At 34.4% G+C, this 27,070-nt stretch overlaps 1 protein-coding gene and 1 long non-coding RNA gene across 4 annotated transcripts in view; one reads left to right on the top strand and one right to left on the bottom strand.

The window, feature by feature from the left end:
* The window catches only part of TMEFF2 (transmembrane protein with EGF like and two follistatin like domains 2), a 244,911-nt gene that overhangs the window by 104,423 nt on the left and 113,418 nt on the right, over positions 1–27,070 (top strand). The gene's annotated exons all lie outside the window — the stretch shown is intronic.
* The window catches only part of LOC104005303 (uncharacterized), a 50,211-nt gene continuing 28,339 nt past the window's right edge, over positions 5,199–27,070 (bottom strand). Inside the window, exons 7-9 of one of the 2 annotated variants that reach the window (XR_010149819.1) lie at positions 17,316–17,487; positions 14,398–14,564; positions 5,199–5,371 (exon numbers count right to left, since the gene is read on the bottom strand). This is a non-coding gene — a long non-coding RNA (uncharacterized LOC104005303). Of the gene's footprint in view, positions 5,372–14,252; positions 14,565–17,315; positions 17,488–27,070 lie in introns of those variants that run through there. The other variant, XR_010149820.1, reaches the window with a different exon arrangement.

The following is a 27,070-nucleotide window of genomic DNA, read 5'->3' as shown; positions in this document are numbered from 1 at the left end:
AACTACTGAAGATTAAAGACATGTCATGATGCCAAAGGACTTTATGAATGGACTAGTACATTTTTTCCACACTTAAAATTAATAAAACAGACAATAATAAAAAATTCTGGAAAAACTCAGTCACTCCACTAAAGAATCTACAATTTTTGTCTTTCAGCATTTCCTTCAGTTGTTGAGCCAATACATGTTTATTGTTTACTTTTTATATGATAGCACTAGGCTAGGCACCACTAGGCCAAGGCACACTTGACCATAAACTATGACCCCAATCTTAAAGATTTTACAGTCAAGTTTATCATTCATAAGGCAAGAGGAAAGAATGCAAAATAATATATACCATTTCTAATTTGTATGCTATAGAAAATAAGTGAAGTGATGCTTACAGAAAAGAGAAGCAGATCAATTATGGATAGAATGATGTAGAACATCATTGCAGTCAACTGGTGGATGGATAGAATTCTCAAGAAAAGAGAAGAGAAGTCATCTTACATAGGGAAGTCAATGCGTGGAGAAAAGAATATGCTTATGAGGGGAACAGATAAGACCATTTCTTAAGTTTAAGGGTTACTGTGCTCCAGACATTGTGCTACGTGATTTATATGTCTTTTCTTATTTAACCTTCTCAGCAATTCTGTAAAGTTATGTAAAGAGTTATGGTCCCCATTTTACAGATGAGAAAACAAAACCTTAAAAAGGTTATGTAAAGTCATACAGCTTGGAAGAGGAATAACTTGGTCTGAAGCCTGGTGACATGACTGTGTGCCGGCTACAGTGCAAATAGTGGCTACATGCAGGTTCAGTCTAGGATGGTGGCTGTGGGAACCCAGAGGTAGACCCAAATCGCAGATGCTGTTCTCACGAAAAAATGGTCAGGACTCTCTGGGTATGGAGAAATACATGAAGACTGTCAAAGATTCTAAGGGTTTTACTCCAAAAGTTGGGTGCTGACTTTAAGACCCACTCAAAAAGAGTAGGGAGAGTCTGTTCTCTGAGATCCTGCCCTCTCTGGAGTTATCACAGAATTTCAAGAGCAAAATTATCTGCTGCCTAGAGAGCAATATTCAGTCATCCAAACCTTTGGGGGGAAAAAAAAGACTAAGATTGTTTGGTCCCTAGGCTGCTTACCTAATTCTTCTATCAAATAACTAGGTCAAGTAGGAGGATGCTTGGGTGGGATTGAGGAAAAAGGCCTTTCCTGAGCCCAAAGGGATTTAAAAATAAAGGGAAAAGAGGTTAGGAAAGACTGTGCTGGAGCCTAGGGAGCAAGAGCTTTGTCTAGGTACCCTAATTCAGTGAAAAAAATGGAGCAATTAGCTGAATTGGAGCAATTCAATCCCCAAACGTCACTTTTGTCTTGATTTTCAGTAAGTGTACTTATCAGACAAATGTCTACTGAGTACCTCCTATGGTGAGTGGCTTAAGAGATACAAATATAAATTAGATACAGATTCCATCCTCAAAGAGTTTATTGATATTTTTGGGACCACATACCCATAATTAACCCTGTAACTGGGGTGAACATGATTAATAGCTTGAGCTAGGCAGATTAAATTATTTCAGAGTTCAGAAGAGAAAGACTTCTGTAAGAAGGGACAAGGGTAGGTGAAAGGCTAAGAACAGAAGGTATTTTGGAGGTGGTTTTTGAAATGTATGTGATAGGCTTTGGACATTTAGGGATGGCAGAAGAAAAGAAACCAATTTTAGGCAAAAGGAATAGCATGAATTAAAAGATTAAAAGGTGGGAAAACATGAAATATGAATAGGGAACAAACTTGAGTACTTGGGTTTGCCTAGAGAGCAAAGAATACGTGAGTATTTCAGAAAATACAGGATAATTGATTCGATTTTGCACTATATTCTGCATATCATTTCATTTGTAGCAGCTTATGCTGACACCATCGCTATAGTGGTGCCCATAATGTTAAAGTCAACTCCCCTGACCTAAGTGTTGCTCATTGTTTCTGCCCGTCAGGTCAGGTGACACCCGGCCCTCTTTGCAAATTCACAGAGGTGATTTGGAAAAATGCAGACACTCCATCAGCTAAAAATCCATCGACCGCATATTTCCCCAGCTGTTGGACATAGTCAACGTTAATAGTCCATGTAAATAGTGTTAGTAAAGGCAGTGTGAGACTCCCTTTCCCACCTCCCTGTTAGTCTTCTACATCCCTTCATGGATTCAGTCTTTTCTTACCTGTGGGCACAATTTAGCTTCCTTGGATGTGCTAGAAAAAAAAATAACTATTTGATATGGGCTTATGGTAAATTTCTAGAAGTAATAAAATTGATGTCTATATTCAGAGGCCCTACAAAGAAACTGTTTTCTCACTGTTGAGTTACCGACAAAAAAAACCTGACACTGAAATGCTGCAGTTTCTTAGTAAACCAGGCAGCTAGAGGGCTATGAACCACACTGAAAAGAGTTTGCCTTTTCTAAATTAGTGTTTTGCTTAAGGGGAGGAGCAGGAACTAATTGTAGTAAATATTGCCTCCCAGCATTTAATTCTTTATAAGTAAATTTACTTTTGGTTTCATAAACACATTATTTCACCTTTTATATTCAAATGTATAGCCAAAATATATAATATTATGGTTTTCTTCTTAAAGGTATTAACAGAGGAGTCAACAGATAGTACAGGGATCTGAGTCAGTCAAGTACGAGTATGATATAGAGAACTTCCTCAGAAGAGCATTTGTCAGTGTCACACCCACTGTACATTAAACATAGTAAAGTTTATAATATAATCTTTAGTCTCATTTATTGTACCTAGTTATAATGGATCAGCTCCCTTTTCGTTTCTTCTTTAATTTCACTGTGGTAACATGCTTGAGTGAATTCAGACATGGTACATTTAACCAATTTGGCACTATGCCTTAGGCTTTTTAAACAAAGATTTGACAGGCTGTCTCTAAACTCGAGCCCCTCAGGTAATTCTTGCAGCTGTAAATACTACCCCTAAGGTGATTTTTCACTGTACTGTTGGGACCCAGGATGCTATAAGAAAGTGAAACCCACACACTTCAGGACCAATATTAATTCTTCAGATTTCTCTCCTCTTTTTAAGCTGAATGTTGTCTTCCCTCCAACTTATGATTTCCACAACCCTGGCACTATATTGAATTAAATTGTAGGCTGTTTTTTTTTTCACTAGGTGTTGCATATACTTCCTAAAAGCCATCATGGTTGGGGATTAAATATCTTGCAAAGTTAAGAGATAGTGAATGAATTACTCTATCATTTTTCTGAATGAACAGACAAAACCCTCCTCATAGATTAATTAACTGGATTTTTTTCCTGGAGCTCCTTCCCAGAGTAGGGTATAAATAAGTATATTTATTTATAATAAATACATAATTTATATAAATCAATATTTACAATATATAATATATTAAATACAAATATCTTTATGGCTTTATAAATTGAGAATATAATTTAATGTCTGAGGTGAAATTTTTTAATGTTGAAAAGATATATACTTCAATTATTTTCTTCTTAAATCCAATCTAGCAAATGATGCCTAACTTTTATTATACATAAGTCAAAAGGGAAAATTGGCTTTTAATGTATTTTCCTACCATGTTTAAATTGCAACACTATATGCTAACAAAATAAAAATATTTCAAAGCAAGTGTCTTGAGAGGTTGCATGTAGGCCAAAAACAATAGAAAGTATATTCCACAATGAATTAAAGACGTGTGAACTTAAGGTTGCTTGTCCCCTGGGTAAGAGATTTGTCTTGTTTTGTATTAGCTTGGCACCTACCACAAGGTAGATGGATCATAAAGTTTGATTATTACTATGAACTTTTTTTATAACCCAAACTTATGACCCATGAACACCACCTCATCTCTCATCTAACAGCCCTTTACCTTTTTTGAAGTGTTACCAAGGTAATACATACTACAAAGCATGCACAACAAAAGAGATGGGAATTACAACAGGAATATTTCATGGGCGTCCAAATTGTAAGCAATTTCCATAATCAGGGATTTGGTAGACATCTACATAAACCTTGACTCAAGACAAAAACCTTGTCAGAAGGATATTATTTTCTAAAGAAACCAGGTTAAATTACAGGATAATTGCAGTTATCTTTACGCATATTATTTGTGGAGGAAAACAAACCTTGAAATGTGCTTTTATATAGATTTTATAGTGGCTCACTGGTATTGCATAGAATTATGAAGGCAAAAATAAGTCAACCAACAACCGGATATGCCAAAAGCTTAGATGCTATCAGTTGTGGATAGATATCAATGAGTCCTCTAGCCAACTATTATTAAATAATTCCCTTTCCCTAATATCATTAATGGCCGAAGATACAGATTTACACAAAATAACAAATTTCATCTTTCCTATAATGCCTTTGATCTTTGCAATGGCCTATAGTATTGATGGGAGTTGGTATTCCTAATGAGGGAATTGACACACACAAAGAGGTAAGGATTTACTAAAGATCATAGCAGCATTTTGAAGTTGCTCTTCTTCGCTTTTGGGAAATGAATCCTGTCTATATGAATATATCCTTTGAAATGCAGAGTTCTCTAGAGTACTAATTGCATGATTAGTCAATGCTCCTGTGAGATGATGGTGAAAGTCCTCTCTTAAGAGCTGCGTGATCAGATTTGTACATTTGTATGCTAGGTTTCTCTGACCTGACTTTGTTTACTGAATTCTGAAATTACCTCTTTTGTGGTTTTTTTTTTTTCCTGCTTCTATGAGTTCACTTTCTATCTCCATAGATATGGATTTCTTCATCACATTCCTCTTTAATATGGTTATTAGATATAGAGTGCAGAAGATTTCATAGTTGAGATAGTGAGATGGAACCAAGCACACTGTTTTGAGGTTTGCACCCTCCCAGTTTATCTCTTCATATGGCTGCCTGGGATGGGATCATGCCTTGCCATCTTTAGGAGCAAGGCCTTTCAGCTTCTGTCAGATTCATTTAAATAACCCACAGTGAGTGATGCCCGACTATGTGGTGCTGTTTGATGTGCAGAAAATGCCAGGGTGCATATGGAGAGTAAAGCCCTGATACCTTGTTTATCTCATTTTGGCCTCGCTGAGTTGGTTTTCAGTGATGTGCTGCCTCTCCTCAGCATTCCATCTCAATTTACTGAGGAACTGTGAGCTCAAGTAACTTATCCAAAGTCACACATGAGTGGCTTACCAGAATTCATACCCCAGAACTGTCATGGTTCCTAAATCCTTTATTATGAGCATTATACCATACCATCTCCAGGTCTCAGTATTAACATCATGTAAATTTATTCTCCAGCATGATTCATTAAAATGAAAATGGGCCATTTTCTCTGATTCTCCAAGCACTTCAGAAGAAGCGTTACATCCTGAATACAGATTTCATTTCTGTGAAGGAGACGAGAAAAGAAGCTAAACCTTTGCTTGTATTGGAGGCTGGTTCAATTTTTAAGGGCTTTTATGACAGTTTTCAGTTTAAAATATTTAAAGAAAAGCCAAGCAGTGTTAAGGTTAAGAACAGCTACAATTGCATTTTTAACAGTAGGTAAAACAAGGAAACTAAAAAGTGCCTGTAATTCAGTGGCAAAAACCTAATGAATCCCCTCTGGATAAAATGTTAATGTAAAACTAAATGAAAAAGAACACAATCAACCTGTGCTAGACACCCACTCACACATTTTAAAATGCTTTTTGTCATCATAAAATACATAAGCATCAAATGCCTTTTTTGGCAGTATCTCATTTTTTGTTTAAATAACGAATTAAAATAATATTAGAGCAACCACTTATATGTAGCTCCCAGTATAAAACAATATAAAAAGAAATAAAACAACATATAAGCATGTTTGAAATTATAGTGAAGAGGTAGAAAGGTGAAAATAAAAAGTGGAGAAATTTAAAAATGTGATTTTATCTTTTTCTTCTCTTCAGTAAGAGTCCTTCCACTTTGGGTCTGTTCTTCTTTTTAAAAAATATAGAGAATACTTGCCCTTTTTTTTTACATGGATGCTTAGGTTAACTATTATGTTCAACAAAAGGCACTTAAGCACCCATATGTGCCAAGTAGCAGAATTGGCACTATTTGGAAAATATCATTTCCTCTCTCAAGGAAGTTATAATTTTGCTGTGGAACAGAGAATACAGAGAAGAAAATGTCAAGTAAGTGGCACACACAGTAAATATTGCGGGTGTTTTGAAGAGAAATGCATGTTACAGCAAAAAAATCAGCCTTCCAAATCAAAGCAGAAGCACAAAAGATGGTTACAGACAGCGGAAGAGCCTGACTTTAGGGTTCCGATGGACCTGTTTGCAAATACCATCTCTACCACGATGAGTTGTGTGATGTTGAACAGGACTTACTCCCCAGATATAAGAAGGGATGATACTATCTACCCAATAGAGCTATTTTGAGTATTAAATTAGAAATATACACAACTAACTTTCCCATCAATGGTAACAATGATTCTAGTGGTGGTAGTAATAAGAGCATTTTTCAAACTCCTGGAACCAGTGCCTTGTGTAGAAAAAGCTCTGAATGAATTTCAATTCCCTTTTCTAAGACCCCTTTTACCTGCAACACCATCTAACTCTAATTGCATGAGTTGAACCTTAAGTCAAAATAGATCCTACAAGTTTAGAATTGGAGACAGACATTTCATATGTGAATAAAGAGTAAACAAAGTCTGGAATTTGAAAATACAATTAGGGCCTTTAAGAAACGATGAACATACTAGATTCAGGGGGTAGGTGTTGATTGTAAAGTACTACCACATGCGTTTTGAAAGCTGATGAGCTGTCTAAATACTACATATGGTAACCGCTATGTAGAGGATTTTTTTCTACTACTTGACTTTGAAATAACTTTTCTCCATATGCATGCCAAATTAATATAGCAGAGGGAGAAGTTCAATTCAGTTCACTTCATCAAGTATTTATAATTGCAGAATGCCAGAAAAGGACATTTTTCTTGATCAACATCTGCATTCCCCTTCCAGTAAGTCCCAATAGACTTACTGTCCATATTGCTGTTTTCTGCATAATAGGAAATCTTGGAGGTTTGGCCTCTATACTCTCCTGAAACCACATATGACAAGTAGAATTGTTCCTTGATACACTGAGTTTAGATGATTGCCCCAGCCTTCAGATCACCTGATGGAGAGAACTGGGGACAGACTAGGAAGGGGGCAGTGATTTTTAACAACTGGGTACAAAAGAACACAGGCAGAGCCACATTCATCAGTCATTCTTCTACTCCTCCCTGGACACTACCTACTACAAATTTTGCCTTCCTTTATACCTCCCAGTTGGAATTTTGAAATTTTTTTCCTAAGGGCCTGTAAATGTCACATATATAAATATAGGGATTTAGCACATAATATTATAGTATTATGTGTCCCTAACGAAAATGTTTTAGGTGGCAAGAGCTTCAGCAACATCACAGAAGAACGCAGAGGTAATCAAAAGACCATGTTCAGAAAAAAAAAAAAAAAAATCAACTCTCTAAAAATCTTGTTGATGTCAACACATTCCAAATGCAGGAAACTTAACTGATAAAGTAAAATGTTCTATTTAGCGCTTTGACATCTTTTACTCTCTTCCGTTTTTTTGTAATTGAAAACATATTTTATGGTTGAAAATAAACTGTTACTCAAGTGCATGAAAATTAATTTTTAGGAATAACAGTTTGGGGAAATGCACCAAAATAAATACTAAGTGGAGAAAAGAGGTTCCGAATCTAATTCTCGAGGAATGTCATTTCTCTATAGAATCCCAGTAAGTAAATAGGCAAAGCAGTTTTAATAAAAGTCCATTCCAGAGTAAACATAGTTAACAAACATACATATGAAAGATGTTTACTCCAGGCATAGTCCAAGAAACAAATACAATAGCCTTATGATACACATGATTTAAAAGTTTAAAAATGAAAAAAAGTGACAAAATGTTAGCAAAGTTGCAATAAGTCTCCATATTCATTTGTTTTTGGTAGCATTGAAAATTGGATGATTCTTTTAGAAAATCATAGGTGAAAGATGACAAGTAGGTAATATTTAGCATGCTAACTCTGACTTTCTGTTTAACTCCAGTGCTGTTTGGCGCTCTGTGCTGATAAGAATCCTAAAGCCTCGTGTGGTCTTAGCGGGAAAGAGCACTAGACTAGACGAGAAGTGTGTGCCACGGGTAAGGGAACAATAGTAAGAAGTAAGGATAAATGGTTTTAACATTCCTTGATTTAAAAAAACTCCAGTCCTAAGCAAATGTTTCAAACAATATAAAAAATCTATTTATAAAGAGGTTCATCACAGAATTAACTGTAATGGCAAAAAATGACAACTTTAAAAACAATGGAAATAGGCCGGGCACGGTGACTCACGCCTGTAATCTCAGCACTTTGGGAGGCCGAGACGGGTGGATCACGAGGTCAGGAGATCAAGACCATCCTGGCTAACACGGTGAAACCCCGTCTCTACTAAAAACACAAAAAATTAGCCTGGCATGGTGGCGGGGGCCTGTAGTCCCAGATACTCAGGAGGCTGAGGCAGGAGAATGGCATGAACCCGGGAGGTGGCGCTTGCAGGAGCCGAGATCGCGCCACTGCACTCCAGCCTAGGTGACAGAGCGAGACTCCATGTCAAAAAAAAAAAAAAAAGGGAAATCGTTTAATAATTATGGTACCTCATCAATGATTTTCATGTATTTAAAAGTATGATTTTAAAGATCATGTTGAAGACAATTTCCTCCATTCCTCCGTTATATTTTTCCATGTAATATGCCCATATGGTAAGCAAACAGAAAATAATAACTAAGTTGGTTAAAAAGCATTAGGAGTTTTCTGCCACTGAGATCAGTTTTGTATCATCCCTCACCCTCTGGCATTTTAAAAAATAATACTTATGATTCCCTGATTCTATGGAAAGAAAAGCATATTTTAGCACAGTTGATTCTGTAGAAATTAAATTTCAGGTATATGAATTTAACAAATTAGCACGTCATCAGGCTGATTGTTTGATCTTTCTTAAATTAGAATTAATAAGGCTGGAAAGAAATTACTTCCAGCTCGTGCCTCTTTATACGGAAATTTGCTAATGAAACAAAACCTCAAACTACTTAAGTATGAAACAAATTTTCATGCCCTGCATTTTCAGGCTTAGTATTAAAGTAGACAAGCTTCTTTGCAAACAAATTTTTCAGAGAAATCTTCAAGACTAAATTACAAAGCACACTGCATTTTCTGCAGATTTGTGGTAAACCAATAAGCTATGCAGCAAGCTGCTACTAGAAAAACAAAGCGTATCACTTTGCTTTTTCAGTTATTTATGTGTGTTTTGGATAGTCCCTAGTATTGCATCCGAAAATACCTGTTACAAGATGTTCTTACTTTCATTGATCACTGTCATAACAAAAAATTACTGTTCTTGTAACATTTCTGTACCATCTTTCTAAATATTATTGCAATGAATGCTAATTTTAAAAAATACTTTATTCAGCAACGACAAATAAAAGCACAAAGGATAGTTATCTTTTAAGATTTACCTTTAAATATCACACAGAATTACATATAATGTTTTTCAAAATATTTGATCAAAATGTTTGATCAAATATTTTGCAAAGCATTATACATAATGAGAAGCAGAAGATGAAAATTTGGAAATCAAATAAGCTTTTGGATGTATAAAACAGTAGCCTAATAAGTACATGTATGGGGTTTGGAAAAGAGATTACTCTATATAGTTCAAGTCTTTATTGTAGTCAAACAAGGAAATTGTGAGACATCAAACTGGTCATTTAAATCGATATGTGTAAAATTTGTGCAGTTGCAGTGTCTCTGGAAATATCAAATTGACTTACTTTCTCTACCTCAACACAAGCCTCACAAACGTGTCTCTATTAGTCCAATTTCATACTACTATAAAGAACTGCCTGAGACTGGGTAATTTATAAAGGAAAGATGTTTAATTGACTCACAGTTCAGCATGGCTGGGGAGGCCTCAGGAAACTTACAAACATAGCAGAAGGCAAAGGGGAAGCAGCCACCTTCTTCACAAGACAGCAGGAAGGAGAAGTGCTTAGCAAAGCGGGATAAGCCCCTTACAGAACCATCAGATCTTTTGAGAACTCACTCACTATCAGGAGAATAGCATGGGGGAAACCGCCCCTATGATTCAATTACCTCCACCTGGTCTCTCCCTTGACACGTGGGGATTATGGGGATTACAATTTAACATGCACTTTGAGTGGGACACAAAGCCTAACCATATCAGTGTCCAAGAAATGTGTGCCACATAAGTTCCTAAATGACTAACTGGAGTAAGCCTATGTGATGGTAAATTATTTTGTTATAATGTGGTCTAATTGATGTGAGCTAATATGCCTTAATTTACATTGATAGTAAATTACTCTATTGGACTATGTCATCATCGTTTAACCATTTATAAAATTGTATTTGCTCTGCCAGCCTCAATTCTATCACCACATACTTTTGGTTATAGAAAAGACCAGTTCTAAAAATAATGGTAAACTTATTTGGATTAAGGGAATCTAATCATCTTTATACTTATCATGTATCATGGTACTCAAGCTTACATATTTTTCTATCTTCCTAGGCTGTATTTACACAACACGATATATAAATACCAAGCAATACATATGTTTGGGTTATTTAAAAACTAATAAAAAACAAGGAATATTTTAGATCTTAAAAAGCCAGTAAGCAAATCAAGAATTTATTTTTAGAAAGCTGATCAAAGTTTAGATAAAGAAATGACTGAGGAATATAAAATTTGGAAAGTAAGGAAAAATCATTTTAATCTTTAATCTTTATTTGTACATATATTAGAGTCGAATACTCTAACAACAATACATAGTACCACAATAACTCAAAAAATAAAGTTTATTTCTCCCTCACAATGACCGTCTAGGCCTGCAGAACAGATGAACAGCTTTGATCCACATGATCACTCAGAGATCCATGTTTTTTCTATTATTTAATTCTGTTGGGTCCTCTGAGAAATAGTCATTGTAACAAATGTAATTTTACAAAAAACCTTATTTGATGAGTGGAAGATAAAACGGGGAAGAAGCAAAATTAGGCTACAGAAGCCTTCCAACTGTGATGCAGGTCCAAAAACTATGAAAAGAAAGAGGAAAGGAGGCAAGATTTTGCACAGCAAAGCTGAGACCATCATGTAAATCTGGTGAAGATTAGGTCAGCCCAGTGTACATCTGCAGAGCAAATATTGCTTATTATAGAAGTCTCATATTGGGCAAAAATGGGCTGACCCTAAAGCCCTCACTGTGCTCAATTTTTGGCTGTGGCTGCCCAAGAACAATGTGGCCTCGGCTTGAAAGCTGAGGTAAATCCTGAAGGCCTTAACGGTTAAAGGCGCTCAGCCAACTGCCTATCTTGCAACTACATGGCAAGCTCTTTTCTTAATGTGAGATCTGGGATGAATGCCTCCAAGGCTGCCATATTATGTAATAAAGGGAGAATGGGTTCAGGGGACACCAGCTGTTGGCACAATATGCATATATATCCCATTAGTAGGAATAGAATACAAAGAAATATTGATTTAATAATTGGTTGGATCCTGCTAAATCTGTCTGGAAGAGGGCTGTATCAGAGCAGTGAGTGTCATGTGTGCTCTTAAGTTTGAGAAACATTTATAGTTTTTTTCCTTTTTCAGACCAGAACTGATATAGTCGATTAGAGAGTAGAATTTGTTGTCAAATTTGTGATATTTTAAAATTTATAAACAGACACTACATAGAATATAGTTTTTCATTTGTATTGAGATTTAGCTGAAAGAATAAGAAAGAGCTAATCAGGGTCCTTTGCCTGAATTCCCCACAAATAAGCTGTAATATGGAGAATCAGCAAGGATAAGTGATGAATTTTCCTGATTAAATTAAAAATATCTCTGCAATGTATCTCTAACACTCACAGTAAAAATTCTTACTCTCTATTGCTGTCCAGATCCAACTACTAGAATTAATTCTGAGGAAAAGGAACACAAGAGACTGGGTTTGAATATAAATATTTTTGTCCAGATCCAAGGAGTTAATTCAGTGAAGAAATAGCTTCCAATCCAGAGAGATAAAGAATAATTTCTACTATTTATTGAAAGTCTACCATTTATTGACATATATCAAGATCTTTCTATATGTTGCATGTAATCTCAGAATATCCCCTCATATTACAGATGATGGAACTAAGGCTCAGAGTTTTACTGATTACCCAAAGACATATGGCCAGTACAGACTTAACCTGGTGTTATACTCAGATCTCTGTCATCCAGAACCCATCAATTTTTAATTATGCCATTGTCTTTCTATTAATGAACAATCCTTTGGAATAAGCATTCTTTCCTTAAGTGTTTATAATTGGTCGGATTTGAAAATTATTGCTTTTTAAAAAAAGACTATAGTACAGTTTAAATGAATGTGCACTGTTTATGGCAGACTAGTGCTTGCTAGAGTCTGTTTATTTTCTAGAATTCACACACATGGGGGGTGGCAAGGAGTCAGATTTAGTTTAGAAAAAATATTTAAATAATGTTTTAAGACATAGAAGTTTTGTTAAGTCTCTTATAAGAAATCAGAACATTGTGCTTATATATATAAACATATACAAATATATACATACATATAAAATTGTATGTGTACAAGTATATATGAACACATATGTTCATTTATATACACATAAATGTAGACAAACTTGAAAACATAAATTTAAATATCCATGATACCTTCTGTATCCACTCAGACATTATTATATAATTGACATTCCTCATTCCTGGCCTCATTATTGCTGGATTTAACGATCAAGAAGTAGAAGAAAGACACCCTTGGAAGGTTAATAAGCCATCCAGAAAATTAGATTAGAATGATCAAACCTTAATGATTATTGTTTCTCATTATAATAGATCACCTAAAAGTTTGAGGAAGAAAAAAAATAAATTGGCATCATTGGGCAATTATACTTGTAGTTTTCCACAGTAGATTTTACGGATGATCACCAGTTATGAATCCTTTTCATATCGAAAACCAGAGATTTTTTTATACATTATACTGCCATTATTATAGTAATCAAAGGCCGTTTATTTGATCGTCATCATAATGGAGTACTTGAGGCATTTTCTTCTTTGCTAATTGACAGTTGGTCAGTTAAGAAGTGCTTTTCACAAAATCTTCCATAACCTTAAGGGTTTGAATTAGCTTGTAATAAATGCCTGAGAAGCTCCTCTAGATTCTTAAGTGCATTTGCTAAAACTCTCAACCGCTATTTTCCACCTTCTGGTCAGGAAATGCCTTTGATCTGCCATCTAGCTGCCTTACTCGCATATATCTATCTGTCTCAAGCATTGTAACCCTACTCATCAGCACAGTGACACATTACCATTTAGATATCATTTTCTGATGACTGATTTCTCTGAAAAAGAAAATGAAATGCTAACAGTAGGAAAAGGGTCAAACCGAAGCTCGGATTGTCCCATTTGGAGAATTGCAGGAGGTGGTATGTAGTCAGAAGACTGAGCCCTGAGCTTGATCTTCACTCCCACTTTAATTACACACCTAAGCACTTCCTGTGCAGACTTTTTGGCTCACTGGCTGCTCCCTGATCACTCACATGCCACTTCACCATCTGTGGTGGGACACCCTGCCCCAGAGCCTGAGTTCCACAATATCAAAATCCAGTAATACAAAATTGCTTCCTTCAATTTCACTCTCCCCGCCACTTACCAATAAGGTGGTGCTAGTAGCGGGTGGGCAAGGGAGTGAATTGGAGAAATGGGATAAATGAACTTGCTGCTTTTTTAAAAGGAAGAGTGCAGTGCATGGTCTTAAAGCATGATGATACTATAATATCCATAGTGACAGGGACTTTATTTAGCTCAGTTTTCTCTCCATTCTGCCACTTACGTGTTTAGTAAGTGTTGGTGGAGTAAATGAAGACGCTAGAGAGATTGAATTAAAAATTATATCTAGTTTTACTTCGATTCTCTCATGGCATTCTATTTTTAAGTAAATAAAGATTTAGAGAAGATATTTGTGGTGCATGCTCCCAAATATTAGGAATTTAATTGATCAGTCTAAAACCTCTGTTAATAATAGGAAAGGAAGAAAGAGAATAGGGGAGACATAGAAAGGAGAGGACAATAATGCATGTTAGTTTCTCAAATATAACAGAGCAATAGATATTTGAGTAAAGAAAGCTTATAACTATAAATATATACCTATAAATACTAAGTTGGAAAAAAAGACTTTTATCTCTGACAAAATTTAGTAATTTTATTCTTTTTCTTATGTAATAAATATTCCCTAAGTACCTACTCTGTGCCAAGTAATGTGTGGCTGCTAACACAGAGCAAAATGAAACAGATTATGCCCACAGAGAGACCACAGAGGTAGTTCCTTACACTTTTACTTCTTTCCTTCTTTGCTTCCTTCTTTCCTTTCTTCCATCTTTCTTTTCTTCCTTTATTTGTTCCTCCTTTTTCTCTTCCTTCCTCAAGTACAGAATACAAAGTCCACAGTATGAAAAATGAAATGCATCCTTAGTATCTCCCGCAATAGTTGAATTAATCTGGAAAAGTTAGAAATTGAAAATCTCTTTTTCTCCACTGAAGTTAGCTTCCTCAGTGTGCTTCCTAATATTTAAAATAAATATTTTGCAATTAGGGCAAAATATGTTAGTGACAGCTGCAGAGGCTGAAGGCTTCTATTTATTCAGATACCCATTTATCTCCAAAATATCAAGGCAATGGCAGATTCCCAGCTTATCATTGCTTCTAGATGTGAACACATAATTAAATCTCTATATGCCTTCGTTTTGCTTTAATCTCATTCCTCAAACTGCTAGTAATGAGAGACCTGTTGATGTCAGTTGGGAAGGTAATTCTTTGTAGGAAATTTTTAGCCACCGAAAATGAAGTCTGTCCTATTACAAGTAATATGCTGCTCAAGGGTCCCATGTTGTCTTTGTTTAAACTCACAGAGCAAAATTTATACATGGAAGAATTAGGCCCCCATGAAAAGAAAGCACTTTTGCAAGGATATACATAGTATGTATATATATATATAATAGTACTGTACTCTGGGTACAATAATTAATCTCAGTGGATGAGATAGGCGTGCTAATCCAAACTATAAATATAATTGCAAATATAGAAGCCAGAGCCTCGGACAGAGGAACCAAAGATATTCATTATAGCGACATTCATCCTTCTGTGCCTAGTTCGAGTATTCTAATCTGTGGAACCTCAAGCCACAGTAATATTGATGCTCGTCATTAAGATGTTTAGAGAATAAATTAGAAGACAGCTTTGTTTGAGCTCTTGGGATACAATGAGTATGTTTTTATTAATTAAAGTTTTCTGTTGTGTTTGTTTATTTATCAAGAGAAATATATACAAAAATAACACACATAGACACACCACACATATATGATCATAGTAAGATATTCTCTCCACTTCATGAGAAGATGAAAATGGCAGTCATGCTATCTCTTATTTTATAAAATTTGGAAGTCTGAAAGGCTCTAAAAAGCCCTGAATTGGGAAGATTGATTCATGGATGCTATTATATAATGTATTCGAGTTATGTACTTGTTAGAGCAGCATTACCCAATAACATTTTTTGTGTTAATGGACATGTTCACAGTAACCACCAGCTACATGTTGCTGTTGACCAGTTGAAATGTAGCTAGTGCAACTGAGAAGCTGGATTTTTAATTTTATTTAATTTTAATTAATGTAAATTTAAACAGCTACAGGTGGCTACTAGCTTCCGTGTTGGAAAATACAAACCTAGAACATTTGATTTCCATTTTTTAAAAGACTTGTTTTGTTTTTAATAATAGTAATTTAAAACACTGCTTTTAGACAAATATTAACCAAAAAGATATATAAAATATAGTTTAATTATCATTCAATAAATATTTATAGAATATTTTATGATCACCCAACAAAATGGATTTTTGATGCTTGCAATAAGATTCCTCCTAGAAATTTAGAGACCAAACTCACTACATTCTCCACCTTCTCACCACCCCTTTTCCTCAACATATGAGGTTTTGTAATTTGTAATTTAAAATGTTAAAACTAAATATAATTATTACAAAAGTGAGTCAAACCTTCTCAGAACTAATAGCAGCAACTTAAGGAAGGTTGATACTCAGGTTTGGATAAACCACACCAAGTGACATATTAATTTCTCTACTGGCTTCTTAGAAGAAAGATTTGAGGTCAGAAAATAAAGGAACTATAGGTGCCCACTCTTTTAGTCATCTGACTATTTGATTTATTTGATGAGTGATCTCAGTTGACCCTCCCAGGCACTGAACCATCAGAGAGTTATGCTGCTTTGTGATAAGAAACCTTGAGAGATACCTAAATCTTCTTTTACCACTGGGAGTTTCATCTATTCTGGAATAAAGAACATTTTTATGTATGGTGTTTCTATCTAGATAGCTGTAGAAATATTCAGAAAAGATTCACAGACTTAAATTCATTCTGACAAAGATCTTAAAATTGTATAATATTTACCAAGAATATATTAGATAACACCTTATTTTGTTTTATTTTTGTTTCTTAAAAGGTGAAGGAATGGTTAATGTATTATACATTGAGAAGTCAATTAACTTTGATTAGCATTTGTTTTTCTGTATTTTCCTCAGAGACAAACCAAAAAATGAGGAATGTTTCTAATTTGATCTCTGGAGTAATCATAGATATGGATATTGTATCATTTAACAGACTTACTAAACAAACTAGTAGGTTTTGAAGTGTACATTTCTACGCACCAAGAATGCAACTGGCTTCTTAATTTTCCTGAAGTTCTGTGGCTGGTTTTTATTTATAATCTAATGTTGGGCTGCTGATGATATATAGTCTTGAGTTTTTAAATAGGAGTTAAATACAAGTAACTTGCTTAAAAAAAAAAAGTTGAAATCATTCCCAGCTGCACTAAAACTGATGTGTAGTATATGTTTTTAAAAGCAGGTTTCACAAGTGACACCCTTGGCTGTTACATCCTATCCCACCCACAGATTCCTGTCAACATATAGCAGTTTTCACTAAGGAGATTTCATTGTTTATAGTATACTCACCTTGCCCTGGGATTCTGCCAGGTACAGCTGATATAAAATACACACTATCATTAAAACACATCTTCCCCATTTAAAAATACCTCACCTGAATATTTTTTTCATTTATTTGCACAAACCCATCTATATACACAGAAATCACTACCTCAACCATCTGACCCTCTTAAGAGTAAAGCAAGGTACATGTTTTATTTGGAAACCCTTTTTAGGCAAAGGAATGTGGTTAACAACCTTTCTCTTTGAACTGCTTGTCAGGCAGTGTGGGAGCAGAGGAGGAATGAGATTTGTCATGAAAGACAGCCCATGCTTCTGACATGGAATTTAGCAACTCAGGTGGAGTCCTCTTCATTTGGAGTACTTGTGTTGTGCTGGTGGAAGGTATTCCTATATAGAGGTGGTTTTCCTGAAAAAATGAATATGATGCAGTAAATATATGATTAGTCTCCGTGGACTACTATATAGACTAAATCTCTTTTCCTCTCCCTTCTCTCCCATTTAAAAATGCTGTCAATACCAGTGCTTGTACATCTATATAATCCCATAAGAATGGTGCTTCAGATACACAAAGAGAAAGCATTTGAGTATAGAGACAAAATCAGTTGCTACATATCAATATTTCACAAAGTTTTAAATATTTCGTTTCATTAACATTTTCTTTGAATCATACCACATATTTTTCAGGGAAAAAAAAACTTCTATTCATTTTATCTAATCTAAAAATACGAATATGCATGAAGAAATCTAAGCAGCATTGAGGAAAAAGGAAAGCAACAGTACAGGATGTTGTGTGGGTATGAATTTGGTCAGGAAACAGAATGTGTCTTGAGATAGAAAAAAAATGTGTTGCTTTTTTTTCCCCCTTTTGGGGATACCCTGAATCAGCCACAATCTGATCTTTGTATCAAAGTGCTTTAAGTTTTTTAAAGTATGCATGTGAATGTAGCTTTTAAAATACAGGTGATTATTAGAAAATATTTCCTGTATGGTCTGTGAAAGTGAAATTGGGCCTATTTAAGGATACAAGAACTTAGGTATATTCTTGCACCTTTTTTGATAGTTATTATCAATATTAGCTCTATAGAAAAAGTAAGGTTAAATTGTTCTAAATGTTCCAACAGTTTCTTCCTATCTTCTGCTCTGCTAGAGAGCAACACCTCTCAAACCTTATCTACTTCTACTCTCACCTCTCGTATAAGGCTAGCAGACTATATATTCCTTGCTTCATACTGTCATTTTCAAACCATTTTCAATGCAATCCAGCATTACTACCCAATAAACTGCTTCTTATTTGAAGTTCATGCTATTTGCCTGTGCCACCTTTCCCCATACTTCAGTTATAAGCTGCTGAACTCCACATCACTATCATTTTTCTCAGTGACTCAGCACATAACTTATTTTCATATTTAGTCGGCCCTCTGTATTGCGGGTTCCATATCCATGAATTCAACCAACTAAGGAATAAAATATTTGAAAATACGTGGATGGTTGCGTCTGTACTAAACATGTACAGATTTTTTCTTGCCATCATTCCCTAAATACGGTATAAGGATTATTTACATAGCATTTACATTGTAGTAGTATAAGTAGCACAGAGATGATTTAAAGTAGATGAGAGGATGTGCATAGGTTATATGCAATTACTACACAATTTTATATTAAGGAATAGAGCATTTGTGGATTCTGGTGTCCACAGGAGTTCCTGGAACTAATCCCTCGCGGACACTGAGAGATGACGGTACTCTTTTTTAGGGTAACCAGTCAGGTAGCTGGGTACTTGAGAGCTAATGGTGAAATTGACACGTTTCAGGTTTCTAAGAAGGTATTAGATCTGTAATATAGACCTCATCCTACATGTAAGAATAAGCAGATTGCATCCGTGCCACTTAGCCTCATCTTGTAAAATATTCAGGTAATGCTAGGTTATGTAAAGTTAGGCAGTAGTAGAACATCCCCCAAAATTTAGTGGCTTAAGAAAACCAAGGATCACTTCTCACTCTCACTACTTGTTCACTGCAGTTGGTTAGGCAAGATGCTATGTGGGGCAGCTGGCTCTGCATATTGTAGTCACCAGAGGACCTGGGCAGAGAGCAGCTATCTTAAACATTGACATTACACCTGTCCCCAGTACATCAGTAAATCTTGTCAGTTCTCTTTTCAAATTACATGACACATTTGACACTTTTTACTATCTCTCTGCTGCACAGCCTCCTAATTTGGCCTCCTCCCTTACTTGTTCAAAGCATTTGCACAGTAGGGAAAGAGTGCTCTTCAGGGTCTGCAACTTGCAGTTACATGCTGTACCCTGAAGTGACCCCGTGTCACTTTCCACTCGACAACTCATTAGTCAGAATAAATAATGTGACCCAGTCAACCACAAGGCACCTAGGAAATGCAAACTTGCCTTATGCCTGGACATTTAGTACGCAACTTTAATAACTACCAAAGGGTCTGTTTGATCTTTCTTCTCAACATTGGCCCCATAGTCCTCAGACTCCTCAACTTCGGTTTAACCATCTGGACATGTGGTTACACCTTGTTATTACCTAGAACTTCTATGATTTAAAGATCTCAGATTCTGAAATTTCTCTCTCTGACCACTAGTTCTTACCTCTCAAGCCCCATGCTAAGATGGATATAAAATATGTGTAAATCCCTGGCAATGTGACAAGTATAATTGCAGTATAAGAAACATGCCAAGAGGCTAGAGATGAAGGTGAGATGGTAGGGTGGGGGAAAATCATGAAAGACTTTGAATACAATGATAAGGACTATGAATTTTCATCCTTAAAGCCTTTGAACTAAACAGGCTTGTATCTTAATCAGACTTATATTTTTAAGAAGTCATTCAAAATTGTTTATTAACCTGTATTTCATAGTTATTAGAAATACCTCATTGGCTTCTAAACTGAGGCATAATCTTAAATTATATGAACAACAGTGAAGCCCTACAAAACATGAGTTTCAAAAATTTTGTCATTAATTCCATCAGTGTGACTCACAATGTTATGGTCAGACGGATCCTTTGACATTTAAAATGCTTCTTGGATTTATTATTGTTACCAATATGCTTTATTCATTCACAAATCTAAATCATAGTTTATACCTGAAAATTTTAGCTTAGGTGTCCTTCAATATTTTGTATAATGTCCTTAAAACAAGCATTAAACAAAAGTAATAATGGTGCTGGTTAAACCTAAATCTTCATAGTTTAGGCCGATAGCAATTTTCCCCCCAAACGTGAAGAGATCTATATATATATATGTGTGTGTATATATATATATATATATATACACACACATATATATACACACACATATATATACACATATATATATATTTCTAAATCTAGAAAAAACAGGGAAATTGATTAATTTCCAATTATAATTAAGGTATAAGGCATTTAAAAATAGAAGGTCCATGAAACTTGATGCAGCTAGGAATGAAAGCAGTTTGAATTTAAAAACCTAAAGTTGAAAAAATTAGCCTCATTAAGAAGTTCTAAATAGAGCATTGTTAATTTTTAAAAATTTATCTCTTTGCATTTATCTCTGGATAACCTTGGTGATCTAATGGCAGTAAAATTTTCTCTAAAACTCATGCAATTTTTTTAAAACTAGATGTCTTTTCCACAAATATTTATTTTCACTTTGTAGTTTCAGACTGAGCTAATGGTTTCGTAAGCAGACATATTGATTAGTTCAAAGTCAATTTCTAACCTATTCCAGCTCTTCAGCTTTCTTAGACCATTTTGTGGGGGTTTTTTTGGTTTGTTTTCTTTTTTTTCATTTTGTGTAAGATGGGCATGTCTTCTTTCATACCTGAAATCAAATAAATCTGACCTTCCTGTCCTTAAATGTTTGAGGATACATTTTTCTTCTTGTTATCTATTTTTTTTTTTTTTTTGTATGCTGATTTAAAATGAAGTATGTGAAAACACTTTGTTTGAATGGGAATGAAACTTAAGGCGCTGGGACCTCCTTAATTGGCTGCTAGTGGAGCAGATTCCAAGATGGAGCATCACTACAGAGGTCTTCAGGGGTTCTAGGGGGTAGACTGTAAATTATTGATTTGAAACCAGAGCTTGAGGGGCAGTTGTAAGCTGGAAGAGGGAATCACAGGAGTCACTGACTCTACCACCTAGAGCCAATAGCAAAAGAGAAATTGTAGAGATGAAATAGGGTCTCTCAATGTGAGTCAAGTAGGGGGTCAAGGAAGGTATGTAGCTGGATCTAGCAAAAGACTGAAGCTAATTACAGGCACTGAATTCCGTTTTTGCCATTCTTTCTAATGTTTTGGTTATTGTAATTCCAAAAGAAAAAAAAAAAACAGGAACTGGGCCTTAAGTAACAACACTAGGCTGGAAAATATTACAGGCAATTCAAAAAAATTATTGCTACAACTACCGATTTTATAAAATATGTTGACCTCTTAAAATTGGCTTTTTATATTTTTGCTACTCTTTTATTTCATTGGTCTATTTATACCAAATAAGTTATATATTTAAACAAGCCTGATTTTTTAAATTTCTTCTTTACCTGGACTTAGAAGTTAGACTTAGATGGATAGTGTTTCAGGCTTACAGTGAAAACTAATGCCCATAGTAGGCAAGTACTAAAAGAAAAGGATAAAGCCCTTATTTTGTTTTTGTCTTCATCAATAAGAAAAGAGAGAAAATAGCACTTTAGTGCTTTCTTTTATCCAAAGTCCAGTGCACTAAAACAAAGAGGCTGGAGCTCCGGGCAATTTCTGAAGATATCTACCAGGGACTTATTTATTTCTTACTTGCTCCTTTGCTCCTCCCTTGATCCTTTTACTCCTCAATATAAGAAACCAAATTTAGATGTTTCAGGGAAAGACTTTTTCTATAGGCACCATAATATTTTTATCTGTTTTTGTTATGCTGTTTGTGTTTCTTATTCCTCTGTTCATACAAAGATTTCTACTTCAGCATCATTATAAGGTCAAAAATTCACATTTGAGATGCTCAGCCGTGGACTTCCTTCAAAGAACCATCTTACTTGGAATAAGAGAATGACTTTCCTTCACCTTTAACACTTTCTTAATGGTAACGCCTTAGAGTGTCAGAGCAATTTAGAGGTTGCAAAGCAAAGTCACACATCCTTCTATTTAATGTGCTCCACAGCCTGTGAGCTGAGCAGGGCAGGCATCTCATTTTACAAGTAAAAGTTCTGAGCCTCAAGAAAGAATCTGGACAACCCAAATCTACTTCTTTTCGCATTAGGAGAATTTTATGAAGATGCAAGTGCATTTAGATTACTTAATGCCATTTTCAGTTTTAAGTGTCACTATCAGATTTTCATTTCAGTAAGTGACATGGGAGATATGTTTAAGAAAGGCAGGTTTGTTAAGTATAGAAATCAGCTAGTTAGAAAGTACCTTTAAAATTTAGGCAAGGTATGATAAAGATCTCAACTACTACAGTGGTGACAGAATGGGAAAATATTTAGGACACAAACATGGAGTAAGTTATTAACAGATTGTGAACTCCCTCTACCAAAACAAATATTTAGTAGGTTAAAGTTAACTCAATTGGCAATTAAGTCTTTATTTGATTATTCAAATGAAACTTGCTCTATCACAAAATACCTTTAAAACCAAATGCCATTTGCTAAAGACATACAGAAGTGTAAGTTAATAAAGTATAAGTTAATAAAGATACATCTTTATTCATTAGAGGCTTACTAATTAGAAGAATTAAGTACAAAGTTGGCAAGCAACAAATTGATGTAAGGAAGACTTAGAAAGACTTAGGTCTTCCTTTATTCACATTAATTTTCCTGCAGTATTTCACATCTTTTTCCTTGTCACGTCACCTCAACTGATGACCTCCTTAAATGTAAATACAAGAGAGACAATGAATACAACTAGAGGAGATCAACTTCATCTTGCCTTTTCAGTGGCACCGCCTCTCTACATATGTACCCACATACTCTGCCATCCCTCTTCCTCCAGGAGAAGACATGGTCCTGCCTCTAAGACCAACCACTACCCCTCTGTCTAAACCCAATCCCTACTTTGCTCCTGTAATTATCCCCTTTCCTTCCCATCTAACTTTGTTCCTCTATGCTCTATGATTCCTCTTAGCATACAATGATGCCTCAACACTACTCTTCCATAAAATCTCTCTCTTGACCCTACATTTTTATCCAAGTAATTCTCTGTTCTCCTCATTAGCAAATCTTGCAAAAGTATTGGCTACATTTGCTGTTACCACTTAGTAACCTCCCAGGCTTTTCTCAATCTCCTCTAACTGGGATTTGCCCTCCAGTAGCCCAAGCGATTGTTTATAATTTACCAATAAAAAAGAAATTTCTCATCTTTCAGGAATTAAATAAGGAAAAAATTAAAAACCATTTATATGAATATGCATAAAATGATTCAAATAAATTATCCTGGGAATAACAAAGCTATATTTAATTATAATACCATATTGTTGATATGATATATTTTCATGAAGTCTGGCATAGTAACCTGCTCTAAATGAATTTTGCTATGCATGATATCAGGCTGGCTGCCTTCCTTCCTTCATTTCTTCTTTTCTTCCTTCCTGACTTCATTAATCTCTTTCTCCTTTTTAAAATGAACTTAGTATCTTCAGTTGTAACTCAGGCTTAGATGATAATAGAATTGTCCCTCAACATAGTAGCTTTGTATTAATCTCTTAAATTATTTTTCATTAATATGCAAAGATAAATTATATGTGATTTCTAAAGAAGCTTTGTCAAGCTCTAGCAAACTAGCTTAATTATGAAAAATTAAATATTCTGTAATGATCTCTTCTTTTGAAGTCTTTAATATGAAATTACATTTGTTTAATCATAAGCTTGGTTCTTGGGCTTTTCAAGTGGATTTTAGAACCGTAAACCGTTATGTTTAAGTGTAATTTCAGGCTTCCTTTAGTTTTTGGCATTAAAATCAATTTAAAATTAAAAATTATCAGTGGTGATAGATTTTTTAATCAAAAAGAAACAAAGATAATGGATTTCCTCCCTAAAATCTGAACACGTTGCTGCACTATGACACTGGTACATATGCAGTATTAATTTGTTTTAGTTTTATAGATAACAAACCAAAATGCTACTTCTTGTTTTCCCATTTTAATAATACGATGTAACAGTATAACTATTATTCATATGGCTCATATTATCATAATCTATGAAAAAAAAGGAAAGTGTTTTCTTGTTCTTATTTTTCTTTAAAGTCATATTGGGGTTTCTAGGGAAAATTTAGAAAATGTTAAAGAAAATATGACTACAGCTCAAAAACAACAGCTTAGAATTGTCTGGGCCTCTAGGAACTGTCAACAGCTTCCATCATTTAAATACAACTTACTCACATGTGGGAGAAGCATATGGAGGGAAAACTCACACAAGATGCAAAATAGGCAAGTTGTACAAATTAAAGAACAGAATGGAGAGTTTTTATTTAAAATTTTCTTTTTATTTTTCTAAGTCAAATATGTCCTTTATTTGAGCGTAAACTCACAATTCAGATTTTTTGTGATAATGAGACAATAATTTTTATAATTTATTCAAAAAGAAAAATTGTTCATAACTCGATAGTCATTTTAGCTACAACAGATATATTAAATGCTATCACTCATCATTTATTTATGTAAATAAAGTAAAAAAAAGATAAGCCTATCAAGAACTATTTTGTTACCTATTTAAGAAAAAAACACAGACCACTAGATTGATATTGACTAAAATAGCAGAAATGTGCATTCTAAAGTTTGAGATAACCGGATTTATATCTGCATAAAATGTGTGTAAAAGCTCTTTTCTCAGCCTCGTAATAATTTAAATGAGTGTAGAACCAGTATTTTTGTGTCATATTTTAAATCTAGAAGTCTCATTATTTTTGTTAACATAACCTGATAGTTTCAGGGACTGCCTGCTTTATTTCACACTTGATGTATGTAAATGCTTCTATTTATGCACATTTATACTGCATTTAATGTTATGCTATGCTTAATTTAAATGGGACGTCTTACATGTCAGTAAGAGAGAAGTACTAGAGCTACATGGAAGATAAAATTTGAACCATGCATAAAGTAGGAAGAGTAGCGTTACGTTGGGAGAAAGCCAAAATATAATAGAAGAAACACACCTTAACTATTATCAAATCTATGCTGACAAAGAAAGAAAATATTAGAAAGTTTGAAGGCAGATTTGGAGAAAATTAAAAGGAGATCTTGGTTTGTGTAGGTAAGTAAAGCAACCAAAATCTGAACTGTGGAAAGTGATGTAAAAATATTTATTTCCTTAGAATTTATCAAGAACATTGATCCATATTTTATTAGTCAGCTTTCATTAGGTAAAGCTAAAATTACAGATGACCTCAAAATCCCAGAGGCTTACAGAATCAATGGCATATTCCTTGCTTTGATAACTAAAGTCAACTGTGGCTGTGCTCTATGTATCTTTTCCTTCTGGAACTGGTTGAAGGAACAGCCCATATTTTGGAATGTGTCTTTTTTGTACAGAAGGAAAAAGCAAGAAAGAAGAAATTCACATGATAGCTTTTTAATAGCTTCTATTAAGAACTCTCTCAATTCCACTCACATTTCAATGGCAAAAGCATGTCAGAAAACTAATGATGATATCAGGGAACTGCAAGTCATGCAGCTATGGCAAGAAACATATAATCCTTTTATCAGAAAGGGAGGAAAGATAATGGGGGCAAATGATACAATCTACTCTGCATCATATGCCAAAAGTGTTTTTCATGGAGAATGTGGTACTATAGATAAGTCTTGAAAAGTTAAGGCAAATACAGAACAGACGTCAAATCATTTAGTAGCGATTGGCAGGGGTCTTCATTAGTATAGAAAACTTTAGCTTTTTGCCTTTGAAATTAACACAAAAGAGTAGAATGGCTGTATAAAGTAAAAATAATGTTTTAAAAGGACATGAGTTTTATCACATAGGTAGAAATAAAATACATGACAATAAGAATGCAAAGACTGGAATATGATAATTAGAAATATATTGTCATAAAGTTAGTAAATTTTTCATGAAGTAATAGAATAATTTAAAGATACATATTGTAATCCTTAAAGCAACCACCATCATAATAACAAAGAAACACTACTTCCCCACCAAAAATTTATTGGAGATAAGGTAAAACATATACCTAAGAATACTTTATTACACACAAAAAAGAATTGGAAACAGAAACAAAAGATTGGTCAAATATGAATCAAATACCAAGTTGGTGAGCTTAAAACTAAACATGTCAATAATTGAAGTAAAAGGACTAAACATGCTGATTAAATCCAGACTAGATTTTTTTTATAAGCTAGACTAAATTGTATGTCGTTTAAAAGAAACACATTTTAAACTTAAGGAACAAAGGGATTGGAAGTAAAATAATGGAAACATCAAGCAAAAAATTAAGCTGGTGAGGCAATATGAATATCAAAATAAAGTGGATTTCAAGCTGAATAGTGCTAGCAGAGATTTTAATGGGGCATTTCATAATGATAAAAGAATCACTTATTCAAGAAGACATAAGACTACTGAAAGTTTATACCCCCAATACAAAGCTCCCAAGTGTGAGACAAAAACTGACAAAACAAAAGAGAACTAGACGCAAATTTACTGTCACCAATATAGATTTTAACACTATTTTCTCAGTAATAGATAAAACAATTAAATAAAAATCAGTACAGTTATGGATGATTTGAACAACACTAACCATCAATGTAAGCTAATTGACATTAATAGAAAATTATTCCACACTAGAGCAAGCTACAACTTCTAAGGTGCACATGAAATACTCAAAAAGATAGACATATCCTGGGCCATAAAAGAAGTTACAATACATTTCAAAGTACTTAAATTAAACAAAGTATTTAAATAATACAATGATGATAAATTAAACTATTAAATTTAATGAAGATGAATAAAAATAATATACATTTGAAAACCCCCAAAGATTTGGAAGTTAAAAACACACTGCTA

This window comes from Pan troglodytes, chromosome 13 (assembly GCF_028858775.2).
Source record: "Pan troglodytes isolate AG18354 chromosome 13, NHGRI_mPanTro3-v2.0_pri, whole genome shotgun sequence".
Taxonomy (NCBI): domain Eukaryota; kingdom Metazoa; phylum Chordata; class Mammalia; order Primates; family Hominidae; genus Pan; species Pan troglodytes.
Note: the sequence above shows the minus strand (reverse complement) of the source record. Positions and strands in the feature narration are given on the sequence as shown.